Source organism: Lissotriton vulgaris, chromosome 10 (assembly GCF_964263255.1).
Source record: "Lissotriton vulgaris chromosome 10, aLisVul1.2, whole genome shotgun sequence".
NCBI lineage: Eukaryota > Metazoa > Chordata > Amphibia > Caudata > Salamandridae > Lissotriton > Lissotriton vulgaris.
The window spans coordinates 403,616,463-403,638,719 of NC_141698.1; positions in this window are offsets into that span (position 1 = coordinate 403,616,463).

A 22,257-nucleotide genomic window follows, 5' to 3' on the forward strand; every position below is an offset into this window, starting at 1 on the left:
CATTAATACAAAACCAAACACGCATTTCTATTGGTTAGACATTTCAATCCTTTCAAAACTAAATACATTTGAACCCTACTCCCATTCTGCGTTCTGCCTGTTACCATAGAAACACATCATGAAACAGTTAACTGAGCACACAGGTCAAAAGTTCATCACACAATGTTACTAATCAAAACAGGAAGTGTGCTTGACTTCTCAATATACCAGCTTATCATATGTAATGTTCCTTTCTATCAATTTTTGTTAACCAATAGGAATCAGGCTTTCAAAAAACAGAAACCTGTACCCTAGTTTTCAATGTAGAATATTGTCAAACAACCAATCATTTCTCTTCTTTTTTCTCAACTGCATCTTAGCCACTATTTTACAAAAATATTACTTTTCAAACTGGCACTTCATTTACAGAGACCATCTGAGTGCATCCAGACCTCCTTACAACATGCTTTGAGTGTGGATTGTGTTGCCACAGCTATATTTTCTGGAGCCAAGGGTACGCAGAACAGAAAGGAATTCACAAAAACCTAGCTTTACCGAACGTAGACATTAAATGGATTGGACAGAGAGGATTAAAGTGGCACTAATTGATGCCATTGGTGAAATCCTTTTTCCATCTCCAACACCCTGACCTCATAATTGTGCACTGTGGTGGCAATGACCTAGGAACTTTGACTGGGCTAGGTCTGGAAATGCTTATGAAGGACACCTTTGGAGGATTGACGTCACTTTTTCCCAAAACTGCCTTTGTATATTCTAACATATGCCAAAGGCAAAAATAGAACTTGTCCAATCAATTTTGTCCACAGATTGAGAAAGCTAGAAAACATGTGAATAAATCTGTTTCTGCTTTTCTCCGAGACTAGATAATGGGGTCCATATAACACAACAATCTGCGTTCCAAAATGCATGGCATCTATAGGACAGATGGTGTACATTTTACAGATGAGGGAAACAAAGACTTCCTCATGAACTTTAGACTCTGCATCAGTACTTACTTGTAGGTACTAAAATCTCTCAATAAACACAAGAGCCACCCAAGATCTAAACACATAAGCTTGATGTAAATCTCAAAAATACATGCTTCTTTTTTTTTCGACGGAGAAATGTGCGGATTCTACGCGCATCTCGTGACTTTAAAAAAAATAGAAAAATACTATCTTACTTTTTTGGCCCTACGGTCCCTATGTCACACCCTGAGCAGGCCTAGGGGGTCAGAATGTGTCTAACCTGCCCCGGTTCACGGTTTGCCAACATATTCCACTGACTTCCCCAGCCTCGCTTCTACCAATGCACAAAATGGCTGCCAACAGTTCCTGATTCAATGTTTACAACCATTTCACAGCCAATTAGAATTGAGTGCGTGATAGGGACGGTGTGCTTATCCTACTAGATCAATCCTCACACAATCCGCGGATCTTTCACGCCCAGATATATATAAATGACTATAACCACAATTTTCTCAAAAACTACTGAACAGATTGACACCAGATAGGCCAAAGGCACAAGTCGGAACTGAGGACTACCTCTCTGCCAAATTTGGTGTAATTCCCTTCAGCCGTTCGGGATGTAGCCGTGGCTAACGGTCCTCTGGAAAATTGCATGGGGAAAACACATTTTGGGACCCCCTTTTTTCTCGGCCCCTGCTTGACCAATCACCCCCAAATTTACAGAGAAAGAGCGGAACTTAGCTGGCCAAAGGTTTCGAAAATTTCAGGAAGATATATGTATAATGTGTAGCTAACTATAAAACCTCTAAAACGTATGGGTTTTTTAGTGAATTTCTAAGGTTTTTTAAATGCTAATTCCTAACTATACCTTATCTGAAACACCCATGGGCAGGTGTATGGGGCACACATTGTCGAATGGTGGCGGTTTATTGATGACATTTGTATTATTTGGAAAGGGTCTGCTGAATCTGCACAAAACTTTATAGACACCATTAATGTAAATTATTCCAACCTTCAGTTTACCGCCCACATTAGTGAGTTACAAGTTCAGTTTTTGGATGTGGAGGTGTATATATGCAATGAAACTATACGACCTAAGTTACAGAGCAAGACCATGGCTGGCAACTCCACTCTACATGCTTACAGTAATCATCCTCGCCACCTCATAGGAAGTATTCCCTATGGAGAATTCCTTAGGATTAACCCCTTCGATGCTGATGACGGAGCGGTTCCGTCATCAGCATCGGTTGGGCTGTGCTGATGACGGAACCGCTCTGTCATCTGCACTACCCCCGGGGGGAGCGCTGGCGTTCCCCCCCTGGGGCATCGATCGTTGTGCCTTTACCAGGGGTGGCAGCGGAAGACTTTCCGCTGCCACCCCTGGGCCCCCCCACGCTTCCTGGTGACGTCAGCGCGCTCAGCGCGCGCCAACGTCATCAGGAAGCGCTGGCCGCGCCGGAATCCATTTCTTTCCAGCGCGTCCAGGACAAAGGTTGGTGTTTGGTCTCCGATGGGGCGGGGGGGCGTTTCTCGGTGCCTTGAGGCATCGGGGGGGAGGAAACAGTGTTTTCTCTCCCCTGATGTCCCAATGCAGGGCATTCCTGGTGCACGATAGTGCACAGCGTCGCGATCGTGTACCAGGAATGCCCCACTAGACACCAGGGATTGTACATTTGGGCAAGTTTTGTGTGCAGGAAGCGACCCCCTTGGGCAAGGGTCGCTTCCTTTTGGGGGCCAAATTATTTACAGACTTTTCTGCCCCCCCCCCTGGGGCAGATCGGCCGTTTCTTTGGCCGATCTGCACTCAGGGTGGGCAGAAAAGCCCACTAGAGCCAGGGATTACTTTGTTTTTCAAAATCGGAAGCGACCCCTTGGGCAAGGGTCACTTCCTTTTGGGGGCAAAAATATTTACAGACTTTTCTGCCCCCCCTGGGCAGATCAGCTGTTTTTTTGGCCGATCTGCACCCAGGGGGGGCAGAAAACCCCACTAGAGCCAGGGATTACTTTTGTTTTCGAAATCGGAAGCGACCCCTTGGGCAAGGGTCTCTTCCTTTAGGGTGCAAAATATGTTCAGACTTTTCTGCCTCCCCTTGGGCAGGTTGGCCGTTTTTTTGGCCGATCTGCACCCAGAGGGGGGGGGGCAGAAAAGCCCACTATAGCCAGGGATTACTTTTGTTTTCAAAATCGGAAGCGACCCCTTGGGCAAGGGTCGCTTCCTTTAGGGTGCAAATTAATTTTCAGACTTTTCTGCCACCCCTGGGGCAGATCGGCCATTTTTTGCCGGTCTGCACCCAGGGGGGCAGAAAAGCCCACTGGAGCCAGGGATTTTCAATTCCTTTAAAATTTGGAAGCGACCCCTTGGGCAAGGGTCCCTTCCTAAGAGGGTAAATATTTTTTCAGACTTTTCTGCCCTCCCTAGGGACAGATCGGCCATTTCTGTTGACCAATTCTGAACCCAGGGGGTAGAAAAGCCCACTAGAGCCAGGGAATTTTTTTTAGCAAAATTCGAAGCGACCCCTTGGGCAAAGGTTGCTTACTTGGGCCCTTTTTTTTGTAGTATATTCTGCCCCCTCTGGGGGAAGATTATTTTTTTAATTTTGCCTTTCTGCCCCCAGGAGGGGCAGAAAACTGCACTAGACATCAGGGAATTCTTTTATTTTTAAATGGAAGCGATCCCTTGGGCAAGGTTCACTTCCTGGGGGCCCAATTTGAAAATAAATATTGTGCTTGCTTCCAGGGGACATATATTTGTTTATGTGTTATCAGCCTTTATGCCCCCATTTTTTGTAGTGAGAGAGCCTGTGACATAACTTATTATAATGTGTATTATTTTTCTTGTAAAGTGTAATGTTTTAATTTCCCCTTTTTCGTACCTGTTCTAGGCTTTTGCTCTTTAGACTGTTGGAGTGTGCTTTTTGTTACCGGTGGTTCTGCTGTTTGTGTAGTTGCATTTGTTTGGTAAGAGACCTTTTTCGTGCTATTTCAAGGTAAATGTGTTTCTTGCAAAATGTTTAATAATACCAGTACGTTCTGTTTCTTTTTTTTGTGATTGTAAAACATGGTTTGCATTAGTGCTTGTTGTGTATTTTTTTCTGTACATTTGTTTTTTTCTGCTTTCTAGTGGGATATCGTTGACTATTTGCTGTGTCTTTGCAGAGTAGGTGCTGGTGAGTTTGGCTGTATTTTGTAAGTGAATTGTATAGTTATTCAGTTTGTAGATCTTTGTGATAAAGGCTTATATTGGTTTACCTACTTTGCACAGTGTTGGTTGTTGAGTTGTTTGTGCAGTCTCCTTTCTTTGTGAGGATAATGGCTAGCCGCTGGATTACTGCTCAGCAAGTTGTTGGAATGCTTTTTGATTCTTCCTCTGACCATGGTGCTGAGAGTGACTCTGATTCTGAGGCAGAGGTGGGAGGTGAAGATTCTGGTAGTGAGTTTTCTCTGCGCATGGCATCGTCTGATGATGAAGATACTTTGAGTGCTGATGAAGCTATTTTTGGTGTGGATGAAGTGCCTGTGTTACAGGAGGACATTGCTGTGCCGATAGTGCGGCTAGAGGCATCTGGGGTGCAGGCTGGGGCTGCTAGAATTCACGTTGGTATAGTGCGGCAAGAGGCAGCTGGGCGGCAGCCTCAAGAGGCAGCTGGGTGGCAGCCTGAGGTTGCAAGACTTGTCGATGAAAGTTCTGACCTCTGGGTTGCCCCAGGCATGGTGCTGCCGGCATTGCCTGAATTTACTGGTGTTCCAGGGTGTAGGGTGAACACTGAAAACTTTTTGCCAATTGATTTTTTCAAGTTGTTTATGGATGATGTGTTTTTGGCAGAGATTGTAGAGCAGACTAATTTGGATGCAGAATAGTTTTTGAGGGAGAACAGTGCCAGCCTTAAGCCCCACGCAAGAGCTACCTGGTGGACTCCCACAAATTTGGAGGAGTTTTTGGGTTTAATTTTTTTGATGGGCTTGCTTAGGAAACCATCAATGGCTTCATATTGGTCTACTAGTCCCTTGATGGCAACAGCTATATTTCCAGCAGTCATGAGTCATGATAGGTATTTGCTTCTGCTTCGGATGATACATTTTTTTGACAATGGTTATGCTTTGCCACGAGATCACCCTGATTGTGACCGTCTTTTCACGATTCGGCCTGTCATTGATCATTTTGTTGATCGATTTCCTGAGATCTTTTATCCTGGGAAAGAAATTGCAGTGGACGAGTCTTTGGTGTTGTTCAAGGGCCGCTTGGTATTTAGGCAATACATTCCTAGTAAGAGGGCACGCTATGGAATAAAGCTTTATATGCCGTGTGACAGTCGGACTGGACATGTCTCTAATTTCAGGGTGTACACCAGTAAGGAATCCAGGATTAACCCCCATGGTTGTCCGTCCACTTTTGGAGTGACTGAGAAAATTGTGTGGGAACTTGGTAGAGGATTTTTTAACAAAAGTCATCATTTATATGTAGATAACTTCTACACTGGTGTGCGGTTGTTCAGGGAATTGGCCAAAGTGGACACTGTTGCTTGTGGCACAATCAGCTCTAACCGTAAAGGTTTCCCAAAATAACTTGTTTGTCAAAAGCTTGCTCGGGGACAGTGCAGTGCATTGCGCTGTGAGGAGCTTTTAGCTGTGAAGTTTTCAGACAGGAGAGATGTCTACATGTTGACTTCCATACATGATGAAAGCACTGAAGCGGTGACTGTTTGGGGTCAGGTTGCAGAAGCACGCAAACCTGTGTGCATTATGGACTATAATAGGCACATGGGTAGTTTTGACAGAGTAGATCAGAGGTTGAAACCGTATGCTGCTCTTCGTAAGTCCTACATTTGGTACAAGAAGTTGGCTATCCATCTTTTCCACTTGGCGACCTTTAATGCTTTTGTTGTGTTCCAGCAATCTTGTCCTCAGTCAAAGATGACTTTTGTAAAGTTTGAGGAGTCTGTAATAGGCAGCCTTGTTTTTGTGGAACAGGCAAGAGTTCCTAGAGTTGGAGTGGTGGAGGAGGTTGCCAGATTGAAAGATCGCCACTTTCCTGATCAAATTCCTCCTACAACCTCAAAGGACTTTCCCAGTCGGAGATGTAGAGTCTGTTGGCGAAGAGGTTTGCCGAAGGAGGTTCGTATGTACTGCCCTGAATGTCCTTCTAACCCTGGGCTGTGTGTGCCTGCTTGTTTTAGAATGTACCACACACAAACGAATTTTTGGGAGCATCCATGAGTGGTAAAGTGAACAGGCTGGTCTCTATTCTTTAAAACTTATTGTTCAGTTTCAAAGTTGGCATTTGTGTAGTGTATTGAGATTTAGTTGTTGTGTTAGTAGATTTGTATCAATTTGCAATTTGTTTCTGTTTTATATTTGTATTTAAAAAAAACTAAAGTATGATGTTGGTTTGCGTGTAGTGTCCATTGTCTGACGGTGTGCATGGTTTGGCACTTGGCTGGCAGTGTCTGTGGACTGGTGCTTGGCTGGCGGTGTCTGTGAACTGGTGCTTGGCTGGTGGTGTGCGTGGTCTTGTGTTTGGCGGTGTGCGTGGTCTTGCGCTTGCCTGGTGCTGTGTTTGGATTGGTGCTTGGCTGGTGGTGTTCCTGGACTGGTGCTTGGCTGGCGGTCTGTGTGCAGTGGTGCTGTCCTGGTGGTGTGTGTGGACTGGTGCTTGCCTGGCGGTGTGCGTGGTCTGGTGTTTGGTTGGCGGTGTGTGTGGTCTTGCGCTTGCCTGGTGTTGTGTTTGGATTGGTGCTTGGCTGGTGGTGTGCCTGGACTGGTGCTTGGCTGGCGGTGTCTGTGAACTGGTTATTTCCTGGTGGTGTGTGTGTGGACTTGTGCTTGGCGGGCGGTGTGCCTGGTCTGGTGCTCGGCTGGCGGTGTGTGTGGTCTGGTGCTTGGCTGGTGGTATGTGTGGACTGGTGCTTGGCTGGCGGAGTGTGGGAAGTGACTTAATGCTGGTTACTACACACAGTGCAAGCTGAGGGCCACTCCATGTAATCCATGACTTTGTGTAGTTTCTGTGTCAGGAATGTGTGCGTGTGAAAGTGATGGGCCCTTGATTGGCATTGTCTGATGGTGGAAGTGTAGTAATTTGTTGGGTCCGCGGCTGGGGGTGTGAATGTTTTGTATGTGTCACATGTATGAAAGGTGTATGAATGGCCTGTAAAGAGGTTGGTGCCTTGTTGTGGCTTTACAGCTCACAAGCTGTGAGTCAATGGTTCTGTTTCTTGTCCTTTCCATTATTAACAGTGTATTTCATTTTTCGTGAAATCACTTGCTAATACAATGGTATATACTGAACCATCACTCCCCGTGGTGCCAAATCTAACCAGTATGTATGTGTGTGTGTTTGAAAACTTGATATCTGTGGGGTTTTTTTTAAGCTGGACGCACCTTGTCACTTTTTTTGTAAATGTTGTGATGTGTAGATTTTGTGCCTGGTGGTGTGAATGGTCTTCTGTGTGTCTGGTATGAAAGGTGTGTGAATGGCCTGTAAAGCGGTTGGTGCCTTGAAGTGGCTTTACAGCTCACGAGCTGCGAGTCATTGGTTCAGTTTTTTTGTCCATGTAATTGACAGTGTATTTCATTTTTGTGAAATCTCTTGTTAAGTTAATTATATATACTGAACCATCACTCGCCCTTGTGCCAAATCCAACCAGTATGTGTGTGTGTTTGAGAAATAGATGGCTGTGCAGGGTTTTTTTTTTTAGTCTCTCTGCCAAGGTGTACATTCCGCCTAAAAATAACCTGCCAAATGTAGATATTGTTAAACCCATGGGACTACATGGTGATGTCTCTCTGGTGAAATCTAACAATTCATTTTATCCACAGTATCCAGCAAAGCTCACAATGTCCGTCATATTTTCCTTGCAATATTACGCCCAAATTGACACGCTGTTCAAGTAAACAACTAATTTTGTCAAAACTAATTGGTTTAGCTAGGGGGTCACATGATTTTTTCACTCCTTCCTCGGTTGCCATCAAGGGAAACCTAGCAAACCCACACTTATTTGGAAAGTAGACACCCGGGGGCTTTCAAGGGGGTATGGCTTGCGTGTATCCTCCAACGTTCCTTTTCTCAGAATCCCTTGCAAACTTTAAATGTAGCTGAATTGTTTTTTTTTTTTACATTTTTGTGTGTAAAACTGTGGTATTACTGGGCTCACACAAATTTCCACCCAACCAGCGTTCCCCCAGGTCTCCCGACAAAAATGGTACCTCACTTACCTGGGTCTGCCTACTGCCTGCGACAGGAAACAGCGCAAAACGCAACGTGGCCGCACACGAATTTCGCATTCAAAACTGGCCCTTTTTTGGCAAAGTGCCTACCTTACATTTTTGAACCCTACTTCTGCCGGCACCTAGGGAAACTTTGCAAACCTATACATTTTTTAAAACTAGACAATCTGGGGAATTCAGGATGGGGTGACTCGACTGCCTCCCACCAGGTTCTGTTACCCAGAATTCCTTGCAAAGCTAAAATATTGACAAAAAAAAACATTTTCCTCACATTTCTGCTGTGAAAAGTTCAGGAATCTGCGTGGATCAACAAATTTCTACCCACCCAGTGATTCCTCAGGTCTCCCAAAAAAAATGGTACCTCACTTGCCTGGGTCTGCCTAGTGCCTACAACAGGAAACAGCACAAAACGCAACGTGGTCGCACCCGAATTTCGCATTCAAAACTGGCCCTTTTTTGGCAAAGTTCCTACCTTTCGTTTTTGAACCCTACTGCTGCTGGCACCTAGGGAAACTTTGCAAACCTTTACATTTTTGAAAACTAGACACCCTGGGAAATTCAGGATGGGGTGACTCGACTGCCTCCCACCATGTTCTGTTACCCAGAATCCCTTGCAAAGCTAAAAAATTTACAAAAAATTAAATTCCTCAAATTTCTGGTGTGGAAAGTTCAGGAATCTGCGTGGATCAATCAAATTCCACCCACCCATCAATCCCTCAGGTCTCCCGAAAAAAATGGTACCTCACTTGCCTGGGTCTGCCTAGTGCCTGCAACAGGAAACAGCGCAAAACGCAACGTGGTCGCACCTCAATTTCACATTGAAAACTGGCCCATTTATTGGCAAAGAGTCTACCTTTTGTTTTTTAACCCTAGCTCTGCCGGCACCTAGGGAAACCTAGCAAACCTATACATTGTTGAAAACTAGACACCCAGAGGAATTCAGGATGGGGTGACTCGTCTGCCTCCCACCAGGTTCTGTTACCCAGAATCGCTTGCAAAGCTAATAAATTCACCAAAAAAATGCATTTTCCTCACATTTCTGTGGTGGAAAGTTCTGGAATCTGTGTGGATCAACAAATTTCCACCCAAACAGCGTTCCCCCAGGTCTCCCGATAAAAATGGTACCTCACTTGCATGGGTAGGCATAGTGGCTGCAAAAGGAAAAGGGCCAAATCGTGGGGTGGAGACTTAAAAATTACCTTTAGCAAAATGTACCTTCTTTTTTGGGGGGACCTGGTTTTTTGGCCCAGGGCTCGGCCGCCATCTTTGGAAACTACCAAACCCAAACAGCTCTAAAAAAATCTAGACACCCAGGGGAGTCCAGGGAGGTATGGCATGCGTGGTTCCCCTAACGTTTTCCCACCCAGAATTCCATGTGAACCTTAAATTTAGGTGAAAAAACAACACTTTTCCATACATTTCTGCGTGGAATCTCCGTGCCCGCACAAATTACCTACCACCCACCGTTCCCCTTGTTCTCCCAAGTAAAATGATACCTCACTTGTGTGGGTGGGCCAAAGGCCTGTGACTAGGATGACCCTAAAACAGTAGAATTATATGTGCTTAATTTGACAGCCCCAAAAACTACAATTTCTTAAAACTACATTTTTTGCCTGTTCCGCTTTGGCCCACCCACACAAGTGAGGTATCATTTTACTTGAGGGAACGAGGGGAACGCATGGTGGTAGTATATTTGTGTCGGCACAGAGATTCCTCGAAAAAATATATGGAAAAGTGTTTTTTTTACCTAATTTTAAGGTTTGCAAGGAATTCTGGGTAGGAAAACGTTCTGGGACCCACACATGCCATACCTCCCTAGACTCCCCCGGGTGTCTAGTTTGCAAAACTGTTTGAGTTTGGTAGTTTCTAAAGATGGCCGCCGAGTCCCGGGCCAAAAACATAGGTGCCTCCCCAAAAAACAAGGTAGTTTTGCTGAAGGTAATATTTGTCTCCACTATTCGATTTGGACCTTTTCCTCTTGCAGCCACTATGCCTACCCATGCAAGTGAGGTACCATTTTTTTTGGCAGACCTGGGGAAATGCTGGGTGGGTGGAATTTTGTTGATCCACGCAGATTCCAGAACTTTCCACCACAGAAATGCGAGGAAAATTCTTTTTTTTGTCAATTGTTTAGCTTTGCAAGGGATTCTGGGTAACAGACCCTGGTGGGAGGCAGTCGATTCACCCCATCATGCATTTCCCTGGGTGTCTAGTTTTCAAAAATTTATAGGTTTGCTAGGTTTCCCTGGGTGCTGGCAGAGCTAGGCTTCAAAAACGAAAAGTAGGCTCTTTGCCAAAAAAGGGCACTTTTTCACTGCAAAATTGAGGTGCAACCACATTGCGTTTTGCGCTGTTTCCTATCGCAGGCAATAGGCAGACCCAGGCAAGTGAGGTACCATTTTTTTTGTGAGACCTGGGGTAACGCTGGGTCGGTGGAAAATTGTTGATCCACGCAGATTCCAGAACTTTCCACCACAGAAATGTGAGGAAAATGCGTTTTTTTTGTCAATTATTTAGCTTTGCAAGGGATTCTGGGAAACAAAACCTGGTGGTAGCTAGTCGAGTCACCCCATCCTGAACTTCCCTGGGTGTGTAGTTTTAAAAAATGTATAGGTTTGGTAGGTTTCCCGAGGAGCCAGCAGAGCTATGGTTCAAAAACGAAAGGTAGGCTCTTTGCCAAAAAAGGGCAGGTTTTTACTGCAAAATTGAGGTGCGACCACGTTGCATTTTGCGCTGTTTCCTGTCGCAGGCACTAGGCAGACCCAGGCAAGTGAGGTACTATTTTTTTTGGGAGACCTGGGGGAACGCTGGGCGGGTGGAAAATTGTTGATCCACCCAGATTCCAGCACTTTCCACCACAGAAATGTGAGGAAAATGCATTTTGTTTGTCAATTTTTCTAGCTTTGCAAAGGATTCTGGGTAACAGAACCTGGTGGGAGGCAGTTGCGTCACCCCATACTGAATTTCCCTGGGTGTGTAGTTTTCAAAAATGTATAGGTTTGCTAGGTTTCACTAGGTGCCGGCAGAGCTAAGGTTCAAAAACCAAAGGTAGGCTCTTTGCCAAAAAAGGGCACATTTTCACTGCAAAATTGAGGTGCGACCACGTTGCGTTTTGCGCTGTTTCCTGTCGCAGGCACTAGGCAGACCCAGGCAAGTGAGGTACCATTGTTTTTGTGAGACCTGGGGGAACGCTGGGTGGGTGGAAAATTGTTGATCCATGCAGATTCCAGAACTTTCCTCCACAGAAATGTGAGGAAAATGCATTGTTTTTGTCAATTTGTTAGCTTTGCAAGGGATTCTGGGTAACAGAACCTGGTGGTAGGCAGTCGAGTAACCCCATCCTGAATTTCCCTGGGTGTGTAGTTTTCAAAAATGTATAGGTTTGCTAGGTTTCCCTAGTTTCCAGCAGAGCTAGGGTTCAAAAACAAAAGGTAGGCTCTTTGCCAAAAAAGGGCACTTTTTCACAGCAAAATTGAGGTTTGACCACGTTGCGTTTTGCGCTGTTTCCTGTCGCAGGCACTAGGCACACCCAGGCAAGTGAGGTACCATTTGTTTTGGGAGACCTGGGGGAACGCTGGGTGGGTGGAAAATTGTTGATCCACGCAGATTACAGAACTTTCCACCACAGAAATGTAAGGAAAATGCGTTTGTTTTGTCAATTATTTAACTTTGCAAGGGATTCTGGGTAACAGAACCTGGTGGGAGGCAGTCGAGTCACCCCAACATGAATTTCCCTGGGTGTGTAGTTTTTAAAAATGTATAGGTTTGCTACGTTTAACTAGGTGCCGGCAGAGCTAGGGTTCAAAAACAAAAGAGAGGCTCTTTGCCAAAAAAGGGCACATTTTCACTGCGAAATTGAGGTGCGGCCACGTTGTGTTTTGCGCTGTCGCAGGCACTAGGCAGACCCAGGCAATTGAGGTGCCATTTTTTTTGGGAGACCTGGGGAAACGCTGGCTGGGTAGACATTTGTTGATCTAAGTAGATTCCAGAACTTTCCACCACAGAAATGTGAGCAAAATGTGTTTTTTTGTCAATTTTTTAGCTTTGCAAGGGATTCTGGGTAACAGAACCTGTGGAAGGCAGTCGAGTCACCCCATCCTGAATTTCCCTGGGTGTGTAGTTTTCAAAAATGTATAGGTTTTCTAGGTTTCCCTAGGTGCCGGCAGAGCTAGGGTGCAAAAACTACAGCTAGGCGCTTTGCCATAAAAGGGTCAATTTTTTATTGCAAAATTGAGGTTTGACAACGTTGCATTTTGCGCTGTTTCCTGTCGCAGGCACAAGGCCGACCCACACAAGTGAGGTACCATTTTTATCGGGTGACTTAGGATAATTCAGATTTGTAAATCAACTGTTATTACATATTGAGTTTTCATGCATTTCTTCCCAATGAAAGACATTGTGTAAAAAAAAGATATTTTTGAAAAATGACCAATAATTCTCATGCTAGTATGAGTATTCCCAATTTTGAAAATGTGCAAATATATACTGTTTCTAAACTCTACAATTTGTACCCAATTCAGAAATACATAGGTGTCTTTCATACCGATTTTTCCATGTATACATTTTCAAAGAATAAGTGCTCTATACCTAGTAAATAATAAAATACCATTGCAAGTTGCTGCTCAGTTTTTGGCTCTGGGTTCGTCGGGTTCTTGGTGAAACTACAAGTCCTATATATCCCCACAACCAAGAAGGTCAAACAGATGTAATGGTATATTGCTTTCAAAGCACTGTCAAAATTACAAGAAGTTATAGGTGAAAACGTTGAGACAAAAGGCAGATTGTTTCAACTAATTTTCAATTATTCCAATATTTAATTGTTAGTTTCTATAAAGAAACCTTCATGGATTTAGACAAATTCTGAATTCAGAATGTTTTCTACTTTTTGAAAATGTATAGCTTGCCAGGATCCATTATTGCTTTAAAACTAATTTCTACCATTAACTGGAAGGAGGTTGAAAGCTCTAAAAAAAGCAAAAATAGGCTATGTCCCAGAAAAATGCCAAAACTGTGTGAAAAATGTTGGCTCTCTGACAAAAACATTCATTCCCTAAAAGCTTAGAAAGAGGAAATTTCAACCCCACAAACCCTTTTTTGATAACATTTGCAGGGAAAACCCCAGAGGCTTTTATTTGCAGCCAGTTTTTCCCATTTTTCTAAAAAAAACTAAAATTTCACTGTATTTTGCTTAATTTTTGGGACCCCTCCAAGGGAATCCACAACCCCTGGGCACCTTTAGATTCCACATAATGTTGGAAGAAAAGTACGCAAATTTGGCGTGGATACCTTTTGTGGTCAAAAAGTTACAGGGGCCTAAGCGCACACTACCCCAAATCACCAAAAAAGGCTTAGCACAGGAGAGGAAAAGGCCTAGCAGCGAAGGGGTTAAGAGAATTTGCAGCTTAGAATCAGATTGAAATGTTTGCAAGTTGGAATCATTTGAGAGATTTTAACAGAGAGGCTATAAGGCTAAGGACCTGATGGCAGCGTTAGCTAAGGCCAATGCAGCAGACCCTAGTGTGAGAGAGCATGATCTTGAGCCAGCAGAACCTGAGACCACAGAGCCCAATACAGTCAGGCTTATTACTACCTATAGTAATCAACAACATCAGGTCAGAAATATCATTCTCAAAAACTGGCATATCGTTAAAAATGATTTAACACTCTCTCAATTACTACCAAACAGTCCCTCCATGACATTCAGAAGCGCTCCATCTATGCCGGACACTCTGGTAAACACTTGTCCTGAGGTAATTGAGGCCCCTACCACCTGGTTATCCACCAAAAATGGCTTTTACAAATGTAATGTATGTAGGGTGTGCAAATTTGGCACGAACACAACAGAATACATTGATGCTTTTCAATCGCAACCTGTTCAGATCAAAGGCCGATACACATGCCGCACTGAGTGCGCAGTATATGTTTTAGAGTGCACGTGTCATCTGAGGTATGTGGGAAGCACCAAACTGCAGGTATATAATCACATCCTTCAACATTTAAGGGTCTTTGTCAACACTGATCACAATTACCCGGTCGCCAGGCACTTTAACCTAGTACACCAGAACAACTTAAATGATTTATCGTACTATGTTATTGATGCAGTTCCCAAATCAAAAATAGGTGGCAATAGAGAGAGAGACAGTTGCGGCAACTAGAGTCATACTACATCTTGACACTAGATACAAAGATGCCTAATGGGATGAACACTGGTGAAGATTTGCACAAGTGTCTTTAATGCATTAGATGTTTAATTTATTCATGATTGTATGTTACATATATTCTGTAGATATTTGTACATGTTTTATGTAAGGCAGTCTTTTAAGTGGAGGTTTAGCAATCCTTATATTCCGGAAATTTTAAGTCATGGTCCATGACCTAATGTTACAGTTTTTTAGCCTGGGGGGTTTTAGCTGTTATGAAGGAACATACATTTTTGGGCCTTTTATCCGGTTTTAGGAGGATATAATGCTTCTTCCCCACTTTTAAGTTCTAGGAGATTTTTATCTTTATTTATTAAATTTTGTGATATACATCTGCATACCTAGATTTTAGCCTGATCTTATTTAGGATTTTATATCATCACATGTTTATAGTCATATATCTTTTCGATTTATGTCCACCCATCATGATTCCATCTACGAATACTATTCAATTTACTTTATCATTTACATTGTTGCGGCCATGAATTAGTTGCTCTTGCCATAAGGAGAGTCAGTAACTCTGTTGGTATTGTGATATGTTGCCTGATTTTGCCTCATTTTGCACACTTATGCACATCATTGCACTTTAGGCACTTAGATGCACTTCATGCATATTTTGTACATCCTCAGACGCGGACAGATTATCAACAAGTATTCATGCTACTACCTAACTTCATAAATCCTGCGGTTTTTCTGTTTTGTGTCCTCAACATTGTTGAGCCCACTGCATGACTGGCTAAAACACCACTCATGTTTTAATTACCAGTCACTTCACATGTACTTTATTAAGTATCTGTCATCTACCTATATGGATTTATCCTCTGATTCCTATTACTCGTTTTTAAGTCTGGCACTATGTCGAACAACAACCGCCCTAGTAAGACTTCCTATAACCTTATATATTTTTTATTTTTTATTACATATTTTGTGTCATGTTTTTTAGCACATTTTCAGCACATGCACTTAGTTAGCCTGTACTCTTACACTATGAACATGATAGAATTTAACTTGGCTATGTGTATTTAGCAAGTGTATTCTTTACAAACCAATTTTTCTCCTGTTGCATTATGAATTTGAAGCCGCTTGGCTATACCGTATTTTCATTTATACTGCAGTTTGTCACTGTATTTACTGACAGTATTTGTGCTGAGGAGTTCATTATTAACTATAATGTTTTTACATTGTATATTGCAGTTTTAAACGCATTTCTGCTACCATTTGTATTTACACAGCAAGATGTTTTCTATGTTTATTATTCCTGTAGGAGTGGCTACTTGTTCTTTAGGCACTATTTAAGACACACCTATGTATAGGCACGTCATGTGATCAACACGTCTTGCAAGGAAGGTCATGGTGAAAATAAAATAGCACCCACTCACGAGCCATTTGGTGGTCTGTACCTGTTTCCTTCTTCGAATGTTCGATGGGATATGGATGTTTTCGACAGGACTCTGCTGAATATATATATATATATATATATTTTTTTTTTTACAATTCACAATTCACAAACCCACGGTATTGTGTGCTGGTCGTTTGTCTAGCCGAATTGGAGTGGACTGTTCTTGAATATATATATATATATATATATATATATATATATAAATGAAATCCTGTATCGCTTAATGCCGAAGGCATCACAATTCCATTGCTTCGGAAAAACGAACAAGTCGGACCCAAGATCTCGTGCAAGATCTCGTGCAAAATTAAGTGCTCTTTATTTTCATCAAATAACACCCAAGCTGTCCTGCATGACGCGTTTCGCCTCTAGCCAGAGGCTTGATCACATGATACGCTAGTAGAGCTAAAAAGAGGGTATTTAAGGCATTTCTAAACCAATGAAAGGCAGAGTTTTATACATAAAAAACCGCCCAAATTACCTCATTGTGGTCTTAGTTTCTATACATATGTACAACAGCGGTATTTTGTTCATTGCGAAGAATAAATGGCGTAGTGCCATAGTAATCTATGCATATTGAGTTCTTAATGGTACTAAAGTGCATTCTACTGAAAATTCTGTAGAAAATTATCAAATATACACAAATCTAGAAATTCATTTTTTAGGACAAATATATATATACAGTTTCATAAATAATTAAAATTCATGATATATACATACTATTTACAATAAAAGACATAGTGTCTGTAGTGCAAATCCTATATGCAATTCATATTTGTAGCAATATCAATTTGTGCAAATTCAAGCAGGTAAAGTGCAACGTGCTATGTACCTTTTTTATCCTGTAATACCAAAGTACCATTAGTTATTTAAGAACATGGTCATATGACTTAATTGTGCACTTGAAAAAATAATACCACTGTCAAGTTTTTGAAAAGCGAACAAAAAAAACACATTCATAATCTAGTTTCAACGAAACTATTGTTAAGTTTGTGCCTCCATGTTGTAACCTCTTTAAGACCCCACGAAAAAAAGACCCCAGTGCAAGTATTATGCATCTGTGAAAAATAATAAAGTGATTATTTCTTTTCCTTTTCGTTTTTTTATCTTTTTTTACATTTTCTTTTGTGTGAAAAAATGACATCTAGTTCATTTTCACAATCATGGAGTGGGAGGTGAAAGAATATATTTTTGATTTGTATTAGATGTTATTACTTCCTTATTTATGGCAGCCTCCGCGCACCACTACCGAGATGTAACCTCATTACTCATCTCTCAACTCATGACCTATTCAGTTAATTATCAAAACCAAATCACCCTGTAGGATATGTATTATTCTCTGGGATATCACTGTGATTGTTTGGGGCTATAAGCTGCGTTATTCATTGCTTATAAACAAGTATACAAATCATCACCTGCATTCAGGCCCCTAGGGGCCTTACTGTCAAGTTCAATAATGTATCTTGTTTCCAGAAGGCGTAATTTAGCATCCCTGTCCCCTCCTCTTTTTAATGGCGGCACACAGTCTATATCGTAATACAGAAGGCCCTTCGGATCACTGTTATGGACCTTTTCAAAGTGGCGCGCCACGGGGTAGGTTTGGTCTTTTCCCACTATTGCCCTGATGTGCTGCAATACCCGTCTGTACACCGGCAAACGAGTGCTGCCTATATATCGGAGCTCACACGGGCACTGCAGCACATATACGGCAAAGTCAGTTTTACAGGACATGCGTTTCTTTATTTGTACTGGCTTGCTGGAGAATGGTGATGTGTATTGGGTTTTGCTGCACCCATTTTTACATGCTTTGCATACCGCACATTTTTTGAAACCGCCTCCCAATGCTCCCCAAGTGTCAGAGATAGGTTTTTCCAGGAAGTTCTTAACTAGTCTGTCTGACATTGAAACAGATTTCCTGAAGGTGATGTCAGGTTTTTTGACCATATGCTTGCCAATAACGGGGTCCCCCGTTATTAGATTCCAATTTTTGTAAAAGATTTGTCTGATCTCGTTATGTTGCCTACAAAAGGTGACAATGACTCTGGGTGCGATCAGATTGCTTTTGTCAGTGACCCCTTCCTTTGATTTCTCTTTTCTAAGAAGAGCTTCATCTCTAGAAATTGTAAGAGATCTATTTATCGCACGTTGAATGGTTCTAACAGAATATCCACGAGCCAAAAAGCGTTCTTTGCTTTCAAGTTGTAATTTGTGGCATTCAGTTTCTGAACTACAGATCCGCCTGATTCGCAGCATTTCCCCGAAAGGAATGCTGTCAATCAGGTGGCGGGGGTGCTGACTGGACCCATGTAGGATTGTATATCCACACGCTGGTTCACCTCTCCCCGATTTTGGAGCGCTCTTCGTGGGTGCGTTCACCTACGGCGGAACCACGCCGTTAAACCTCGTCACACTTCCCTTGGCTAGAAAGGATATCGGGCGCACTCCGTTTGATTTCCACAATTTCGTTTTATTTTTAGTTTGTTAAGGCAATTGAAAGCATTCGATCAACGCGTTTCGATGCTCCTGGCATCTTGCTCACGATATATATATATTACCTACTGGCGATTGCCAGTATGTAGTTATAGTTAACCTAGTTTCCATAGAAAAACTGTTTTTTGATTTGCCAATAACTTTGCCGCCGTTTGATGAATCTTCATGAAAGTTTCATAACTAATTGTTCACCCAGGTCAGCTTCTGTATTTAAGGTTTCAGGGTGATTTATCAAGGGGGCCGAGAAACAAGGGGGGGTCCCATAACATGTTTTCTCCATGTTATTTTCTATAGGAAACTTTAGACACTGCTACAGCCTGAACTGCTGAACAGAATTACACCACATATGGCAGAGAGATAACTCATGGTCCAGAGAGCATGCATTTCTTAAAATGGTGTAATTCTGTTCAGTAGTTTTTGAGATATTTAAAAATTTACAGATATCAATATTTGAGAATTGTGAGATCTGATTGGCTGAGCCCTCCCGAGCACGAGCTTGCCTCTGATTGGCTACCAACACCTAAAACCAGGAAGTGTTGGCAGCCATCTTGTGCCTCTGACCAAGAGAGAGGGAAAAAGGTGACAGTAAAACTAAAAACAAAAAACAGGGGCAGGGTAGGAACACCCTGAACCCCAAGCCTGCTCAGGTGGTCCCACAGGGACCCCAGGCGTAAACAAAGCATTTTTTTACACTTTCACCCGAGTCATGCTGGATGCGCGAACCCCGTCAAAAATGGGGAAAAAAGGAAGCACTTTGTTTTTTAAAGCCCCTGGGTGGGTCAGGTTCCGGGAGGCAATCCTTAGTTCTGTAGGAGCAGGAAACTTGCTCTCACTTCCAAAAACCAAAGCAGAATTGCTTTTGCACTAGGGGAGCTGCCAGTGCCCCTTGTTCAAAAGCAATGCCGGCTCCTGCAGGAGGCAGTGAGCCTCCGGAACTGTGGGGGCATTGGGTCTCCCCCAACGGTGAGGCCAGGCCCTGGGGGATTTGGTACCCAGGGCCATAAGTAGCCTGGGAGGGCGACCATGTGGCCCCCCTCCCCTGCAGTTAAAAAAAATGGAAAGGCTGGCCCCGGGGGATGGGGTCCTTGGGGCCTTATTTGGCCTGAGGAGGGGGGCCATGGGCCCTCTTCAAATAATTAAATACATTTTGGTGCACTGCTGGTGGGTCGATGAGGTCTTCTTGGATACTGAGGACCTCAGGACACAAGTGGACTTCATCCTCCGAACAGCAGTGCGCAAGGAGCCGCGTTTTCAGAGTGGTATAAAAAGTGGCGTGGTCTTGGACCACCTCTCTGCAATCCAGCTCTGTTGCGCTTACTGGAGGTACCTGGTGGGCTAGTTGGCCCCCAGGGTTCCTCAGTATTCAAGGGGAACTAATTTCCCAACTTACAATGTGCCAGAGGGTGTGCTTGCAGAATGGTGGAGAAAGGGGCATGGCCTGGTATGAGAAGTTAGCAATCCTGCTGTGTGGGACTTACTGGAGGTAATAGGAGGGGGGTTTGGCCCACAAGGTTGATATTAGGGGCTAACTACCCCTCCTGTTACTTCCAGTAAATCCCACACAGTGGGATTTCTAAGAGGTGTTCGGGGGCCACGCTCACCTTAGCTTTTAAAAAACCTTAGAAATTTAATGAAAAAATCATAGCTTTTAGGGACGTTATAGTTAGAAATTAGCATTTAAAAAACCTTAGATATTCACTAAAAAAATCCATAGGTTTCAGGGACATTATAGTTAGTTAGACATTTCACTCTTAAAAGACCAGAGAAATTCGGCTGTTATAGTTAATAGAGCTAACTATAACTTGCGCCCCCGCAATGCACTGCAGATCACGTCACATATTACATTACTCATGACATGCTCAGTAACATCACTGATGATATCGCAAATGACATCACTGATTACATCATCCACGTGATCATCTGATGTACCTCCTCACACACTAATAAAACCTTTTTTATTCATCCACTCTAAAATAAAGACTACCAATATCAAAACCATAGACACACCAATAGCAGTTAGTACATACCCGCTCAATGACTCCTAATTCTACACACACATTCACCCACTAACCCATACAATCACATATACACACAGTCATTCATCAATACAGCCACTGATACAGCCACTCATACACCCATAAAAAACACTTCCACACTGCCACTCACCCAAAGAGTTACTCAGAATCCAAGTTAGTCACCCAAAGAACTAATTACACTGCCATTTACTCACCTATACAGTTATACACACACCACGTCACTTACTCATACAGATATGCACTGTCTTCAACAATTACTGACATAAGCACGCACTTATACATGCAGCCACTGTCACAATCACTCACTGACACATATACTCACTTATATACTCTAACACTCATAAATACTGCCTTTCACATATGTAGTTACTTACACATACACCACTAACATATCCATTTACTCACCAACACACCTATACATACACTCACTCACCCATACACTCCCTAGCACACACACTCATAAATGCATACACCCAGTAAATTACCCACTCACACATCTATGCACAGAGTCACAAACACCCAACACACACACACAGACACCCATAGAGATACTCAGACAACCAATCATTAACCCATATAGACACTCATGTAGGTACTCACTAACCCATTCAGTCGCTTACACACCAACTGACAGACTGATACAGACATTTACACAGTTTACTCACTAACCCATGCATTCAGTAAGACTAGTTTAATCACTCACATATACAGTCATGCACCTACTAAATCATCTATTCAGACACTCATACACCCACTCATACTTCAATACACCTTGGGATTTATATATATAAAACATATTTAAGCTTTACAGACACACACAGTCACTGGATGATGTCATCAGTGATGTCATTTGAGATGTCATCAATGATGTCACTGAGCATGTCATGAGTGATGTAATATGTGTTGTCATCAGCAGTGCATTGCGGGGGCGCGAGTTATAGTTTGCTCTACTACAGAATTTCTCTGGTTTTATACAAATAAAATGCCCAACTATATATATATAACTATTTTGATGTGTAACAGCATATCAGAATTTAAAAAAAGCATTGTGACCTCCTTTTTGCAGTGATGCAAGGAACTAGGAATTTTCACCTTTGACACCTCAATCCCAACTCTGATGGGAACTTCCCCTCTGGTAGACACAGAAGATACCACTCCCTTTTCAAGGAAGATGGCTACTACTCCTATTTTAAAGATCTAGCATCAATAACATGTCGATTCTTCCTTCTCAAGGAAGAAAGGATTGAGAAGACCACATCCTTACTCAGAAGCAAAGAGTGTGGTCACGAATCTCCAACTCCTGAGACCACTGGCGTAATGAAATCTGAGGGGGCCCCTACAAAGTACATGGAGGGGCCCCCCTCCATACTCACTCGGGAGCTCTCAGGTCAGGTTATTGTGCTGGGTGGGCACCCTGAAGATCGGGGCCCCACCACACTACATGGGCTGTGGACCCTTTGTTACGCCCCTGCCTGAGACCTGCTATAATTTCTCCCTTGTGAATCAGTCGGTTGGCAATAGCCAATGATCTAAGGTTACAAGGGCTGCACAGACTGAAGTCTGACATGAAGAACGAGGGAAAAGGCATATTTCGTTAGCAATCAGCATGAAACATAAGATGACAAGTGGTTTTTCAATACGGTATATAAAGAACGTGCATTGTAGCTTGTAGTTCACAACACAGCAAGCTAAAGATTGATGAACAGTATGTGGGTACACTGGTGGGCTTCAATTACCATTCTAACACACATTGCTATCTGACTTTCACAGTGACGCAGGGAGAATGGCATTTGGGTTATGTGCACACATGTTCTCTCTCCAGGTGGCAATGCACAAAGATGGTGCGTGAGAGGACTGAAGGTGAGGCAGTCCAAGGATGAAGTCTATCCACATTGCAGGCAGTAACACACCAACTGGAGGGAGAATATGGTTCTTTGCTCCTTATGACAGTCGAGGCATGCCAGTGA